The sequence below is a fragment of the Zootoca vivipara genome, chromosome 8 (genome assembly GCF_963506605.1).
Source record: "Zootoca vivipara chromosome 8, rZooViv1.1, whole genome shotgun sequence".
Taxonomy (NCBI): Eukaryota; Metazoa; Chordata; class Lepidosauria; order Squamata; family Lacertidae; genus Zootoca; species Zootoca vivipara.
The window spans coordinates 68,990,506-69,007,525 of NC_083283.1; positions in this window are offsets into that span (position 1 = coordinate 68,990,506).

Consider the following 17,020-nt stretch of genomic DNA (forward strand, 5'->3'; position numbering starts at 1 on the left):
GTTCTACTTATTGGTCAAACAAACAAACAAACCCTTGCAAGTGGGTGAGACAGGGCTGAACTTCCTAAATTCTTCCTCCATCACCATCTACCATCCATAAATTGGAGAACAAACCCATGAAGCTGGAATCCTTCTGGAGCCATGGAGGCCTCTCTGCATGATTCAGAACCCGGGAGCTCAAGGTTCTAAATCACATTGAGAACAGCCATTGAGTACAAAAGACTCCTCACCACAGATACTTGCCCTGTGATTCATGAAGAAATTGTGATGGGGGACTGAGAGTCACCCCTGCTTTCCTTATTCATGTGTCAGTTTTGAACATTAGTAGAACAGCTGAAGTGGACTATAGTGCTAAGCCATTAACACCATTCACAAAGCTGGAGCCAACCACTGGTTCCCCATAGCTCGCCACCAGTGGAACAAAGTTATTGCAACAAAGTCGGGAGTGAAAAATGCTTTTGGCTTGAATCCCACACATAGGCTGCTTAAAAGCCAATTAAGTCAATGAGACATAGCAACCTAAATATACACTGGGCTTCAGCCTGACACTGCCCTTGGTCTTTATTAACCTCATGCAGGATCAGGTCTATATTAGTAGTAACAAGCTGGCTATCATGACTTCTGTGGCCCTGCTCTGCTGTATTCCAGGCATTCAATAGATTTATTCATAGAAACCAAGATAATATAATGGATATTTCCAAATGATGCACAGTTGTTTGCTCGGTGTTTTCTTCTCACCTCATTAACTGAGAGAATGAGAGCATCAAACATTGTTCTCTCCCATCCATTTGTGTTGATGGTACATTTGCAAATATAAATCCAGTTTTGATTGAATGGCGCATGTTAATACACTATTAGCAATCACGACACTCATACTCTAATTGGCTTCTAAATCTGAAGATCTTTGGAAGTGTCGTGTTATTGAGTGGAACTTTAGTGTTTTATGCAGAAAATCGGGACTCAGTTTCAGCCAGTGTTTTACAGCACTCCACCGCAGGACCCAGCTTCAATATTCGGTGTTGATTATCTGTACTCGAAGAGGCTTTCTCTATTCTGCTATTGAGCATTCTCTTAGAGCAGGCACCCCCAAACTTCGGCCCTCCAGATGTTTTGGGCTACAATTCCGATCATCCCTGAACACTGGTCCTGTTAGCTAGGGATCATGGGAGTTGTAGCCCAAAACACCTGGAGGGCCGCAGCTTGGGGATGCCTGTCTTAGAGGGATATAAGCCTTATATCCCTCTAAGACAGGCATCCCCAAGCTGCGGCCCTCCAGATGTTTTGGCCTACAATTCCCATGATCCGTAGCTAACAGGACCAGTGGTCAGGGATGATGGGAATTGTAGTCCAAAACATCTGGAGGGCTGAAGTTTGGGGATGCCTGATATAAGGCATCCAGGGCAGCAGATGTGAGTGGGTAAGAGGTTGGGTGATTCCTATTGAGGAATCACCCAACATTCAACAGAAATATAGCCATAGTGCACCTGTAGCCATATTTCACACATTGCAACCCCCACTCATAAAGTTGACCTGAATAGAAATAGGTAGCCAACGTGGTGCCCTCCAAATACATTTGGACTGCCACTCCCATAATCCCTGAACTTGGCCATGGTAACTGAGGCTGATGTTAGTTGTAGTCCAACAACATCTGAACACTGGCTATCCCTGATGTAGATTCAGTTGGTTTCTCTGAATATTAGAGGTTGGGCCAAGCTTTCAGACCTCCTAAAGTTTGTCTCCAAAAGTGGGGCCAAAACTCCTTCCTCTCTTTTGAATTTGGGGAGGGCCTGATGAAACATACCAATTGTTGGGTCAATTGCCACCATAACTGTTCATTCCAAGGGGCATTCTGGGAGGAGGATGGTGGCCATTAATCCAACAGAGCTGTGAGGGAGCTGTGGTGAGCCTTCCTTCCCAAATAATGCATTCTTCCCCCCACTCCCCAGCCAAAATGTGCTGCTACATACATAAACTACAAATGGAGACATGAAGAGGGTTAATCTTCACTCAGCCCTAAAACTTTTGCAAAGGAAATAACAGAAAAATCGCCCTCAAAGATCAGTCCCCAGCTGTCTGCTTCAGAAGTATAAGGCATGCCATTAAATTTGAATATCCTCTGTTGGGTATTAGGTGGAAGTTCTAGAGTCATTTTATACAGTATATAAGAGGAAACACAGTTAATTTTCTTACTTGTTTGTATTTACCTGGTCCTATATATTATCTATCTACTTATCCAGTGCTTTTTTTCCTTTAAAAAAAGTTTAGGGGTACTCTAATTTTGACTCAAGAAAATCACCATTTTATAGTTCAAATCGGGGGAAATAAATACAGTAAATGGACAAAAGTACAAAGGTTCACAAAATGTTTAGGGGTATGCGTCCCCCTGTGCCCCCCCCAAAAAAAGTTCTGTCCTTATCTACCAATCTGGATTTTGATGTTGTTAGCTGCTGTCAGCATTTTTAATGGAAAGGTAGAGTAGAAATATAACAAGAAAGTTACTAAATTGTGCTTCCTGATGAGTGCAGCTGCAGGATACTGCCTTGTCTCATCCACACTTTATATAATACACAACCCAGCTATTTTTCCAAGTATTCATAAGAATGTTTATGGTGTATTTTCCTCAACACTGGCTTGCCATACTCAAATCCTGTATGTGATTACAAGCCACACATCATTCATCCTGTCTGGACTTGTAGCTTGTGTGGTCCTCTAATTCATCAGGCTACACTTACCAGCTGCTTCACACTTGGGGTCTGATTTGACCTCTCTCTCAAAGAGTTCTGGCACCTGATTGAAATTGCCTGCTGCCCCCCCCCCCCAATTCTAACCCTCAGCTACTGGCCTTTCCACCCATCATTTTTTCCAGTGGGATCCCTTGCAACCCTGTAGCATTGGGCCTTCTGTTATTCCATCTTCCATCTGAGAGCATATGGGCTCCCAGAAAGGGACAGGCTCTTTCATTTGCTAGTGTACCACAGGTATCAGTCTTGCTGCATCTACAGCAAAGGTCAGCCATAATTTCCCCTTATCAATCAAAATTCCCTCTGCCTGCTTTGCGGCAATACTGAAGACAGGAGGCACCACCTCAAAAAACATGCCATAGATTGCATCTTTGAGTATGTCCTTATGTTGAAATCTCTTTTCACATGCAATGCTAGCACATCCTGGGGGAAACATCATTGCTTCACTCCAGATAAACCACAAGCTACAGCCAAGGTTTGTCTTATGGCTTTATACTATTTGGAGGAGACAAATCATGAGCACAGGCTAGGCCATCATACAACAGCAGGGGGACCAGAGGAAGGTTGTGACCTCCTCTCTTGCAAGCCCATATGCTTATGTGTCCATACTAAATCATGGCTTGCCTTAGCGTTACATGCAAACTGGGCTTACGTCTGGACACTTCATGTAGATTTGAATGGTCTCAGTCATGCTGACCAGAACACAAAGGCTATCACCCAGCCAACAAGATGTTAAACTATACACAGTGATTATTTCCATAGCAAAGATAGGTTGCTTCAGAACTGTGGCACCCAAAGCACGTGCCCGGGTTGGCTCTGTAACTGAGCTAGCCCTTGGCACACACACACACACACATGCACACACCTTCTGTTGAAATTATTTACCATTATTACTGAGATCCATGCCTATGCATGCACACATAATAAGGAACACAGTAAGGAACCAACAGGGAAACATGAAAAGGGGCCCCATGGAAGCCTATGCCAATCCCCTCCTGTGCTACATCTATGGGGCAGCAGGTGGTGGTAGGGAGAAGAGATGGCTTCTGTGCAGATGATGCATGCTTCTTTTGTATCTGCTGTTCAGCCAGTGTATGACATTTGCAGTCAATTAATTTCCCCCATCTACTGCTAAGTGTTTATCTTGGCAAACACGGTATCATCAGTTATGCAAAGGAGCAACACAATGGATGCATTGGAATGGGAAAGAATACTGGTGCACAATGTCATAAAAAATAGTAAAAGTATTTGCATAAAATGAAAGCAGGGGGAACCCTCCATCTCTGCTGTATTTTTAATATATATATTTTGAAAAAACAGGGGAGGAGGAAAAGGAGAACCAGCATACAGTACTAATAGAAATGAGATACCAGATTGTAGTGACCACGGGTTATCCTTTGTGAAGTGAGCACATTATGACAAGGCCAAGCATTCCTGCTCATAGATACATTTCTTTTCTCTCTCTCTCTCTTCTACCAAGGAAGTATATATGGAAGTAGGAACCAAATAAAGATAAAAATAATTGAAAGGAGCCCGTGCATTTACAAATCGCCTTGCCAGAGAGGAAAGGATGCTGCTGCAATAGACAGGCTAGCAGGTGGCAAAGCAGCACGAGTGCAGATTTTAAATCACATGTGTTTCATTTTGGGGTTTCAGTCTGAATTGCAGCTTTAATACTACAGAGGCTGAGCAAGAGATGAAGCTGCCAGGCCTTAGAGACCAAGGCAGCCAGTACTGGTTATTGCATTATTACAAAGCAGCAGGATGAAACTCATGGATATGACTATGCAGTTTTTAGGGAAATTAAGCTGGTTAATTTGTGACTTCTAAGGCCGGAAAGTTGTTTCGGAAGTCTGAAAGTTGATTATGTGTCTTATTATTATTATTACTATTGCTTCATGGCAGGGTACACTGGCACACCGAGGAGCAGGGGGAAGAGAGAGTCATGTGTACCTTGCAAAATAAAACTGCACATCTGTCACTCATAGAAACAGAAGAGTGAATCAATGGGTTCATCTCCACACTGGCAACAGCTCCATGCTGGAATCTTTCCCTGCCCTACATGAACCTAGGGATCCTAACTAAAATGTTTGTGTGTGCAAAGCACATGTGCTGTACCACCAAAACACACCCCCTGCCTATGCCAACCTGAGTGGCTATCTCTATCTGACTCTCCCCTCTACCTGGGACACACACCCTGTGCAACCACACCCTCTTTCCCCTGGCCACACCAGTCATCATGAAGCCTTGCTTCAAATCCTCACTGAATGCTTTTGCCTGGATGGACTGTGCCATTGAGCTCCGATAATGAATCTCGCTTGCCTGGATTATCCATGAGTGAATGTGACTCCTGACAGATGTTCTCCAACCCCTCTCTATGTGCTACAGTCAGGGCAGAGATTGCTTTGGAAGCATGTGTCACTCTCTTCCCCCTTGCTTCATCAGCAGTGGGGAAGTTCTACTTGTCCTCCTGCTCCCTGTAGCCAACAAACCTTACTTTTCCCAGGGATGCCCCACAAAGAGATCTCTTACTCCATCAGGAATCCTGGCAGACCACACTATTCAAGTTATCCCATGGATTTTTGGTGATGGTTAACCCACTTGCCTCCATACGACTCCCAGAAGGCAAGGGCAGCAGAAAGACATCTTCAGCCCTGGCTAAAATTATCCTTCAGCTTGACGTGCTTAAGAACTCGGGACTAATGACATTTATCCTTGTCACTTTTACAAGCAGGCAATTATCCGTGCGGAAAGCAGAGCAGGACATCAGGATAAGGTCTGGTGGCAACACTGTTCTTTCAAGTCTGTGTCCTTAATTTCACTGGCTGCCCAATGGTCAGTCTGAATTAAAAGTTTCCTGAATAAAGGAAGGCTGTTTGCTTCTTAATGTAGTACTTATGCTGCAGTCACGTCTTCAGCCTTCATCAGTACTTGCCCAAGTCCATTTCCTACCTAAAGCAGAGCTTAATGGCTCCCTCTGCCTGATACAGCCAATGCTTTAAGAAGACTTCTTTCTAGGGCCAGCCTAAACCATTTGGCTCCCTAAAGTGAAAGATAAAATGGCACTTCTCCCCATAACCACCACATTCCACATATAGAAACCAGCTGGATGAGAAGTTGGGTTCCACTTGGACTCCGGCAATGGGGCAGCTTCTTCCACTGCAGGAAGTGGTTCACTCCACTTACCTGAAGGGCTGGCCTTTTCTATTCACCCTCGTGGTGCCTCCAGAAGCAAGTCACCACTACATGGTTCATGAAACTACCCAAAGATACCCCTCCTTCCTTTCTCCACCTTTTCTCTAGTGCAGACAGTTAAAACATGCTCATGATTCTCAAGCCTAGCTCAGACAGGACCCCTCATAATTCTACTTCCTCCTCACGCACATTTGTCCATTCGGGTTTGATCAGGAATGACGAGGTGTCAACCCTCCAGCAGGTATGGTACATTTTAAAGCCTGGGGGCCACGTTCTCTTCTGGTGAACATTCCAGGGGCCGCATGCCAGTGGTGGGCAAAACCAGAGGTGAACATGAGCAGAGCAACAAATGTAAATTTTACCCTTGTTTCTACAGACACTCACAACCTGTCTTTTCTCCACTGGGACAAGCAAGAGGCATTAACAGAGTTCCAGGGCACATTTCAGCCAGGTCAAAAACACTCCAGGGATGTGAAAAACAAGTCCAGTAGGAGACATGGGGAAGGTATGTGCCCTGGGGGTCATTTAGAGAGGCCTGGAGGGATGTTTTTGGACCATGGGTTTGAGGTTCCCTATCCCTGCCCTACAGGCTGGATTTAGGCTGCAAAGCAATGCCACCCCCTGCCTCTCCAATGGCAGTGCCATATTTTGTTTGATTTTTTTTTACTAGTTTAAAAAATAAATTTAAACCAGTAAATTTAAAGTTAGAACTATGAGTGGGGGCGGTACTCCATGCTGCAATCTTTTTGCTCTCGTTTATCTTCTTTAGTTACTCATGCTGCAGTAAGTCTGAGGCTCCAAAATGTGCAAATTCATAAGGATTTGCTTCATTTTTTTAAAAAATGCCACCTGACTTTTGATTCATCAGCTCCCCCTCCCCTAGCAATCTTCTGCGTGGTCCCAGATCACTCTTCATAAAGTTCCTCACTACCTGGTGTGCCATTTTCCTACACACACTTCCAGCTGAGAGATAAATGAACACAACTGGCCTGCTGATCCACAGGATGGTCTCATGCTAGGACTCCTCCCCCCCCAGCTGTTGCTTTAAAGGTCACATCCAGGAAATACCTTTCCCACCACGGACTTTCTGTACTCGTTTTCAGCGATGATCTTGAAGTGTCCTCTCCTCTGCAACTTTCAGCAACTTCATTACTAGCCTTGGAATGTATGAGGAATCATTTAATCCAGATCAGTGCTTGAGGGTGTTACATCCAGGCATTGAGGGAGGGAAAGTCATAAGCTCAATGCAGCCTCTCGCTTTGCCGCTCTTTGGTTTGTTGGACTTCAAATTATTGGAATGGGAATAATAATAGAAAGAATTAAGAGTCATTCTTGAGAGTTTAAACTAGATAGAACAGGGGAACACTGGTGAATAATATGATTTGCAAATATCAAGAAAGAAATGGATAAAAGAATTGCATTTAATCTACAGCAATGTTTAGGGCAGGGATGTGAAACTGCTGGCTCTCCAATATCCAGAGCTTATGGTCAGAGGTTCTCGTTAGAAATGGCTGGTCTGGATAGGGTTAAGCCCTCGGTGCTCCCACTGACAGTTCATTTTTTTCAGCTCTGAAAGACTGCTAATCACTCTGGTTCAAATTAGAAATGTGAAGGGCATTCAGTGTTTAAAGCAATCAGACCATCTCTACGGCTTGCCCATTTAAAATTAAAATAAGGATGCTTACTAGGGAAACAGCACCGAAGATCTGGCACATTACATTCAATCATGCGCTGCAAAATAAGAGAAAAAAAATAAGGAGGAGGGTGGAAGTCACCCAGGTCTATCGTCCTGAATAATGGTGTACACGAGTTTTGATTTTGCCTCCCGCAACTTCCCCTATTCAATGTGTGGATTGATTATAACAAAATAAACACCACAAATTAGATATGCATCCAGCTCACTAGGAACACATGGAAACCAATGCAAGTTTAAAATATATACCTAAGACATGTGAGGGAGAAGTTAGACCAGCTTCATTTCTTATATTTCCACCTTCTTATTCCAAGAGGCTTTGAGGGAACTGACTGCTTTTAATGAAATGGCTGGTGCTGTCCTGCTTTTATTGTGGTTTTTTAAAAAATTATCTGTATGCTTTCAATAGATCTATATGTTTCCAATTACCCAGAACCCATGTCAGAGAAATTAACCACCACAACAGAAATGATCCATGCTCTGATAGGAGAGCATTCAGGACCCCTACATAACCACCTTGAGATAGGCAGGGTATAAGTGTTATAGACAAAGGAAAAGTAAGTTTCCGTTCTCCTGGAGTTGCTTTGAATAGTTCCTAAACAAAATAGATTGATCTACATGGTGTGCAAAGATAACAGCCCCCCCTTTGAAGACCCTGAAGCATGGGGGACGTTTCCGATCTCATTCAGTTGGACATGCTTAAAACTCCTCTTCAGAAATTAGTGCTAACTATAGAAAGGATCCAAATGGCAAGTTGAGGTTGGGGCTTGCATGTTTGCCCCTGATCACTCCTAAGGATGCAGGGAGCAACTGTTCTAAACGATTTGCCCTGCCTGTCACGCTATAATTATCTTGTTTGTGCTGATGCTGGTTGGAATTTATTGTACCTCGGTTCTCGAACTTAATCCATTCCGGGAGTCCGTTCGACTCCCGAAATGGTTCAAAAACAAAGGGTCAGCTTCTGATTGGCTGCAGGAGCTTCCTGCACTCAATCGGAAGCTGTGGAAGCAACATTGGACGTTCAGTTTCCGAAAAACGTCCACAAACCAGAACACTTACTTCTGGGTTTGCAGTGTTCAGGAGTTGATTTGTTCAGGAGCCAAGCCATTCGAGAACCAAGGTACCACTGTAATAGATGTTGCCAGGGAGAGGAAGGACTTGAAATTAAATTCTCCCCTCCCCCAGCAGCCCCAACCCCAGCCCCAGCCAAGAATTTACCTGGACACTCCAAGGTCTCAACTCTGGAGAAATTGAGGGCAAGGGAGCATGCACAAGCCCTAAGCCCAACTTCCGCCTGCCCCTTGACATCTTTTTGTGATTAGCGCAGAAATCTGAAGAGGGTTTCCAAACATATTCAGCTGAATGTGCCCAGAAACCTCTGCAGAAACAGGAAGTCTAGTTCATCAGGGTTCCCAATTGTACTGAGCTTTTATAAGCATGTTCAACTGAATACAACAACAACAACAACAACAACAACAACAACAACAACAACAACAACAACAACTCAGACTTTTCTGCCAATTGTACGGAGGTCTGAAGAGTAACCCACACATCTGGGGATATTAGGGGCTCATGGGTGTCCACAGTTTAATCCTTCATGCATTCAAGAGAATGCCTGGAGATGATGATGATAACAACAACAACAACTATTACATGTATTTCCATGCCTTTCACCCTGTCTCATGCAAGCTCACAGCTACTGACTTGGCTCACCCACCAATCCACTCATCAGCTGACAATCTCTGCGAGTGTTTCAGAGCTGTTGCACTTCTTCTACCACAATGATTTGTTTTAAATCCTTTCACTTGGTGCTGTGCCCTTAACAATCACACCCATTCTCAGATGTTAGCAACCTGTTATTTGCCTAGCAGATTATCCCGGCCTTATACAGCACTTTTCACACCCCTGGCAGTAGAAAAAAACAATAATCTGGATGTGCGTGCTTCGGAAAGGAAAAGAAAATATCAATGTGAGTGCTTTGAAAGAGAGAGAGAGTTGGAGGTAAGAATCTGTTCCATCTCACTCCCTACTTCCCCCTCTCTCTGAGAGAATGGAACAAGAAAACGAAACAAGCCATATCCCTTTGACATTAAGAGGCTTCAGGCTTACTTTTCACAAGTGGTCAGGGTAATTCCTGTGAATGTATAATTTATTGATGTCTGCAGAGTGCTTTGGGTTTCTCTGGGAGGGAAGGTGCTATATGAATGTAGATGTTACGGTTCTCTTAGGAGAGAAATTGCATTAAGAAGCAATCGGACTCCCTTAAGCGATGGCATTCCAAGCCAACAGCCATCTCCCGGAACCTAACAAGTCATTTCAGAATTGTTTTGGGATGGAATGATTATTCAAATAAGAAATAGGTTAACCAAGACTTCTGCAACACCAACCAATCAATTGCTCGCATGCTCAAATAAAGACCAGAGACCCAATTAACCATTAACTCTTTGTAGGACACATTTTTAAAGCCCTGCAATGATTTCAGTAGTACTGATTCTGAGGAGGAAAGCAATCAGGGTTTCTACAGTCTGTCTCTGGAACCCAAGAGCTATGTTCTACCTGCACTGCCAGTATGCTACCAGCCCAGGATCAAAACCATAAACAACTTGGGTTCAAAATACTGTAAGGACCGCTGGAACCCTTATATTCCACATATCTTGACCACAAAGGCCATCCAGAGTAACACTGTTGGCTGTCCCACATATCTCAAAAGCTCAAGTGGACTCAAGTAGAAATCATGTATTTAGTGTCACTGGTGGAATCCTTTCCCAGTTGAGATTCGACAGGCATTCTCACATCTCTTGAAGGCATTTTAATGTCAACAGAATGATTTAGTGGTTTAAATTCCTTTTTAGATGCACGGGTCATTTTTGTGATCATTTTGAATTGTTTTACATTATTTTGTGTTTTCTTGTATTTGTATACATTGTGCATCAATATTTTATTTTATTTAAACACTTCTATAAATAAACCTGGGACCCAGGTGGCACTGTGGGTTAAACCACTGAGCCTAGGGCTTGCTGATCAGAAGGTCAGCGGTTCGAATCCCTGTGACGGGGTGAGCTCCCGTTGATCCTGCCAACCTAGCAGTTCGAAAGCATGTCAAAATGCAAGTAGATAAATAGGAACCGCTACAGCGGGAAGGTAAACAGCGTTTCCATGTGCTGCTCTGGTTTGCCAGAAGCGGCTTTGTCATGCTGGCCACATGACCTGGAAGCTGTACGCCGGCTCCCTCGGCCAATAATGCGAGATGAGTGCGCAACCCCAGAGTCGGTCATGACTGGACCTAATGGTCAGGGGTCCCTTTACCTTTACCTATAAATAAACAGCCATGGGTTTCAACCCCTTTGCCAGATCCTGTCCCAAAACAGACTAGTCAGGGAACATATTGTATGCAAAACCTATTCCATTTCAAAGTTAGTAGTGCATATATAAACAGATTCCTTCAATTCACAAAACCTCTACAGTTGAGGAATATCCATGGTGTCAATCACATACACTCCATCTAAAAAAAAAAAAAAGTCCTCGTAGAAATTCATATTACTTTTCATGCACATTTCCCCTATTGCACAGATTTCTGTACATAATTTTGCCTAATATATGGATTTTTTTGCAAGCAATTTCCCATAGTACAATGGCTGCTTGCACACTCTTCTCATTCATCCCCACATTTTTGCATGTGATTCATGTAGAAAAGCATTACAAAATTGCATTGTGGTTAATCTATTGATTCACAGTGTGCAAATGCAGTCAATTCACATGAACGTGTGGACAGAATGAATTTCCCCCATCCCTATCCAAGATGCAATTCTTAGCTGTTAGCACAAACTTTTACACTTAATGTTTTTATTATTAAGTAGAAAAAGGAAAAGGAAAGGGAAAAAACCTTGTGGAAGTGGTAGTGACAGAGGAAAAGGTCGGGGGGGTTGAACAGAACAGAAAGTAACTGATCTGTAGAGAGGAGGAGGATTGGGAAAACTCACTGGATACGAGCCAAATTCTACCTTCCTAGCAGAGCAACAATGTCTCTCACCTTTCAAGTTTCTGAAACTACCCCTGCATGTAGGGAAGGAAGAAAAAAGAGATTAGTAGGGTCAGAAGCAAAGATTTGAGGCTGCAAAAGAAAAGCCACAATGCGAAGTTTAAAAGCTATGGTCTGTTAGCTCAAGACAGCGGGAAACTTGTTGGGTGCGCAATCTTGGATGAAAGCAGCTGCGAAGGTCACAGCTTGTAACCCAATTTAATAGCTAGATGAGGGGGATCATACAATTGACCTTGCCTTTTGAAGCATGGGGAGGAAACATCGGAGCTAAAAATATTGCTCTGTGAAGTCAGGTTACTGGCGTTAGTGCTCAAATTGTCAAGTGTGGCTGCACACAGGTAGGCTTCTGAATGAGGTTAAACAGGCATGTCCGTCTTTTTCCTAATGTTGCTTTAAGCTACACCACTGGCTACCCATGTCCCCCTTTTATTAAGCTCAAATATTTTACAAAGGAGGATTAACACTGAACAGTGCCTCATCCGTGATTTAGACACATCACTTTCTATATTGATTGACAAAGTGGGATGTCTTCAAGAGGACATTCCACGGGCAGGGCAGATTATGTTCTCCCTCTCAAACTACCTTGGGCTACAGGCTGTGCATAGCCACATGCGAGTGGCGCCGTGGTCTAAACCACTGAGTCTCTTGGGCTTACAGATCAGAAGGTCGGCGGTTCGAATCCCCGTGACGGGGTGAGCTCCCGTTGCTCTGTCCCAGCTCCTACCAACCTAGCAGTTCAAAAGCACACCAGTGCAAGTAGATAAATTGGTACAGCTGTGCTAGGAAGGTAAATGGCATTTTTGTGCACTCTGGATTTTGTCATGCTGTTCCTTTGCACCAGAAGTGGTTTAGTCATGCTGGCCACATGACCCAGAAAGCTTTCTGTGGACAAACACCAGTTCCCTCGGCCTGAAAAGCGAGATGAGTGCTGCAACCCCATAGTCAGCTTTGACTGGACTTAACCATCCAGGGGCCCCTTACCTTTTTACCTTTTATCCACATGCCCACTCATTACGCCAGGGAATATTTTGGTTAGTGTGCAGGTGTTAGCCCTGGAGAGACTTAATTATGGCATCTCTGCTGATCTCCTCTTGTTGCCCTTATTAGGCTTGGCACATATATTTTGCCTAAAGCTCAGCTGACAGCAAATTCGAAGTTTCCTGCTTGGGTAAGCTATCTGAGGGATTTCAAGGGAAACCACATTCCTTGCAACTGCCTCCTTGGGGCAAGACCTACATGGAGGAGTTGCTGTACTCACTAGACCTAAGCTGTTTTGTTTCTTTGAATAAAGAATTAAATTCACTGATACCTTGTGATGTATTCCTGACTTTCTTCTGAAACTGCAGCTGGAAGGCTGTTGTCACTGCCTCCCACCAAGCATCTGCCACCTGAGGCAGTCATTTTCATCTTCCTAATGATAGGGCCAACCCTGTTCATGGCAAATATATAGAGAATAGTCTGAATTCTTCAAAGCATCCTTTTTGTGAAGTATAGGACTTTTTCACACTGTGCCATGTGCTTTAGCATGGTTGGTGTAACAACACCCTGATGTGATGAGAACTGTTGCTCCTTTGACATTAGTAATGGTCACTAATGGGAATCTGGCTATTCCAAGGGGCTGGAAAGCAAGCCACAATCACCTGCAGCAACCTGAAACAGGTAGGTCAGAGATGAGTCTAAAAGTAGAAAGGGAAATAGTAAAGTAATATGAATGAATTCAATGCCACATTATTCTGTTTGTTCCATCGGCACCAAAATTTCTGCTTGCTAGATTGAATGATACCCCCTTTCCTCCCCCTATGCTCTGTTCTGGGACTTCTCCCGACCCTCCAGAGCAGGTTATTTGAGGCATAGGGGGCAGGCAGAGAGACAGAAAATCCACACCTAATTTTTCAGTTGTATTTGAATCAGGGACTCCCCCCCCCCCAAAAAAAAATGCAGCGCAGGAGTTTGTTTAACATTTTATAGTGCTGGACTGCAATTGATTTCAAAGACTTAGTACAAGACTTTGGTACTTGAGTTTTCATATATCTGCAGAAAGAAGGAGACAGAGCGCGAACGCTCCGAAGGTTTTGTCTCCCATTTGTGATGAGTTCAATTGCTTGGTTCTGCAGTCATTGTTGCACTTCTGTAGTTTGAGGTCACGCTCACCATTTCTGCGGGGCCAGAACCCTCACGAGAAAACCAAATGGAGATGTAGAAGGAATAGTTTATAAATAAATAAATATAGGAACTGGGTCAAGGAGGTTGAAATTTTATACTGAAGAAAAGTTGTCTTTTCCTGACGTGTTTGAAGCATGGATGTGCATTTACAATTCCCCGCTGCTTTCTATTTTAGCCCACTGTGTTTAGCCAGAGGGAATTTGGGTCTGTGGCTACCCAGAGGTACAGTACTTTAACAAGAAGAGGAAAGGAACACATCGGGGCTTAGACAGGTCATGAAGCATTACTGTCAGTCCCATGAAAAAAATAAAGCACCGTGAAGTGGAATAAGTCCATACTTCTCTTTCAAAACTGTGAAGAAAACCAAGCCTTTTGCTCAAAAGGATTAAGATATGGATTAAGCCTGAAACAGAATTGAAAACCCAATAATTAGGAAGGAGAAGGAATTTGACTACCCAAAAAGAACTCTTGTTTGGCTATAATCTCTGCCACATGGTTTATACTGTGAAAGCTGCAGAAGCAATAGAATTGTTTCCGTGTGGTCATCCTGTTTCTCTGATTTGAAGAAGAAGGGGGAGAGGTTGGTTGCTAAATCCCACCATATCAGACCAGATTCGAAGACATTTTGAGCTTTATAGAAGCTGTGTCTATATCACTATATAACTATATCACTTATATCACTCAGCAGTGGTGTAGGTGGGAAAATACTGCAGACATATGCAATCATTATTGGCATGCAGTTGTGTCGCAGAAGAACCATAGTTCTTTGGGAGATGAAATGCTTTGCATGTTGAGGATCCCAAGTTTAATCTGTGGCATCTCTGGCTAGTGACGGGAACAAGAGAGAGAGAGAGAGAGAGAGAGAGAGAGAGAGAGAGAGAGAGAGAGAGAGAGAGAGAGAGAGAGAGTGAGAGAGAGAGAGAGAGCCAGGATCAAGAATGAGTTAGATAGGTTTGCATAACACAACTTCCTGCGTGGATCCACACCATGTGTGCCCATTTAGATGAGAAACACAACATCAGTGGCACATACATAAATGCAAACTGTGCAATATGTGTAACATCACCTATAGAGGTTGGCCACATGCAGGTGAGTGGAAGTATGTATGTAATGGCCATCTTAGAGATACAACAGTGAAGTCGATGTGCATCCCCCACCCGTTTATTTTGGAACCTATTACCTTTGATGCATGCATATGAGAATTTTTGCACTGACACCAACAGTGTAACATCCTCCCTACTGAAATAAGAGATGCCTCATCATATTCTGGCTGCTTTTGAAGATGCACTGGTTGACAGAGGCACTGTCTTGATCTATTTAAGCAAGATTCCTGTTTTGATTACTACACAGGTTTTTTTAAATGCCACTGTCTTACTGCATCTTTGAATCATGTGCTTTTAAATCTTAATGACTTAATGGGATTATTTTGTTGTGTATTTTGATTGTGCCCAAAATTTATTTATTCTGCCTTTTAACTAAGTTGTGCAGTTGGGATGGTAGCCAATGCTATGCTTATCAGAACGTACCTGTTGAAATCAACGAACATGACTAACTGAGGACCATTAATTCCACATATATATATATATATATATATATATATATATATATATATATGTGTTTTCTAATAAGAACATCCAATTACCAAATCCATCAAATCATAATCCAATTAAAAATAATAAAATAAAATAAAAAACAGACAAATTACAATCCAAATTATTAATTATTAAATTTAAAAATAATATTGAGGACCATTAATTCCAATGTGCCTACTCTGAGTTGGAGGCAAGCCTTGGTTTTCATGTTTTGTACACCACTTAGGAGCCAACTTGGCATTAAACAGTATTTGAATTAGTAATCATCTCTCTCTCTTGAGCAAGTAACAGAATTAACTACCATGTTGTTTCAGATATATGCCCTTTCCATTTTCACCCAGATTTGTATTTCTTAGGAATAACTTTTTCAACATTGTGTTTACTAACACTCACTATCCATTGTTTTTTTTTCTGAATATTTTGCATGGTTGTCAAGAATGATTAACTATGATTACGTACTGTTCATTGCAAATGGGAAAAAATGTACTGAATTTTTGCATCAAAAATATTGTTTGGGGAGTTGCTTTCAATGTAAGGATTGTCCTGCTGGATTAGACCAATGGCCCTTCAAGTCTGGAACCCTTTTCTTGCTGTGGTCAACCAGATGTCTATGGGAACCCTACAGGTAGGACCCAACCACAAGAGCTCTCACCTCTCCTGTGATTTCCAGCACCTGGTATTCAAACGCATAAAGACTCAGAGTGTGGAGACAGTAGTCGCTGACATCCTTTACCTTCACAAATTTGTCCAATCCTTTTTTAAAGCCATTCAAGCTGGTCATCATCACTGCCTCCTGTGGCAGTGAATTTCATAGTTTAACCATGTGTATTGTAGTTTTTTAAAGCTTCTTAAAGCAACAACTCTATGCTCTCTTGTGCATGGATCATCATCTTTTTATCTTTCAAGTCTGTCCTTTCCTGTTTCTACATTAAGCTGTTGTTGGCTTTCTCATGAGAGAGTGGAAGAATGTGCCTATGAGGGAAAAGTCTAGCCATTGCAGAGTTACAGCTTCTGCTATGGCTGTAGAGACTGATATGGGAGAGACATGTTTTGTTGCAGGTGGGGCAGATGAAGGCACCTGACTTTGCTGCTACATGGGCACCATGGCATTTCTTCTCTCTGTGCTCTTCCCAGCATCTATCTATCTATCTATCTATCTATCTATCTATCTGCATTTTAAATATAGATTTTTGAATGGAGATTCTCTTAAGCAGGGGTCAGCAAACTTTTTCAGCAGGGGGCCTGTCCACTGTCCCTCAGACCTTGTGGGGGGCCAGACTATATATTTTTTTTGGGGGGGGGGGGATAAATGAATTCCTATGCCTCACAAATAACCCAGAGATTCATTTTAAATAAAAGCACACATTATACTCATGTAAAAACACCAGGCAGGCCCCACAAATAACCCAGAGATGCATTTTAAATAAAAGGACACATTCTACTCATGTAAAAACATGCTGATTTCCGGACCGTCTGTGGGCCGGATTGAGAAGGCGTTTGGGCCGCATCCGGCCCACGGGCCTTGGGATGCCAACCCCTGCTATATTCCTATGATGGATTTCTCTTTCTAGAAGTAATAAAATTTGCTCTTTGGACA